Source organism: Cyphomyrmex costatus, unplaced genomic scaffold, assembly GCF_001594065.2.
Source record: "Cyphomyrmex costatus isolate MS0001 unplaced genomic scaffold, Ccosl1.0 scaffold184, whole genome shotgun sequence".
Classification (NCBI taxonomy): Eukaryota; Metazoa; Arthropoda; class Insecta; order Hymenoptera; family Formicidae; genus Cyphomyrmex; species Cyphomyrmex costatus.
Genome location: NW_017275868.1, coordinates 90,790 through 91,207, shown reverse-complemented (window position 1 = coordinate 91,207; position 418 = coordinate 90,790). Strand labels below are relative to the sequence as shown.

Below are 418 nucleotides of genomic sequence, written 5' to 3'. Positions count from 1 at the left end.
GAATTTTAACACGACCTGCTTCTGGTCTTCGTGAAAAAGTCCCATTTGATGGGACGACAAATATTATATTAACTGTTTTAAAGAAGAAGTTTCACTCTTTAAAACGCGACCAGAGAAAATGTCCTACGATCTTTGGAAGCAGAGATACAGTTTCTTAAATATCGACAAAATTTGTAGGTTTTAAAGTGATCCCCTAATTGTTGTGCGTAGTGTATTTATAATCTCGTATATAATATTGTATACACATTTGTTATAATATTTTATATATTTATTGTTTTATGTAAATTATTTTTATATAATTTATTGTTTTATTATAGTTTTTTTAAAATAATATGATAATAATGTTGTAAAATATTTTTAAAAAGCAGTGCTCGGTTTTATATCAAATAAATATATTTTTAAAATATATATTTTAAGG

General features: G+C 24.2%; 1 protein-coding gene across 1 annotated transcript in view; it reads left to right on the top strand.

Annotated features, from left to right (window-relative positions):
* The window catches only part of LOC108772336 (guanylate cyclase 32E), a 38,230-nt gene that overhangs the window by 22,492 nt on the left and 15,320 nt on the right, over nt 1-418 (top strand). The window lies entirely within an intron of this gene.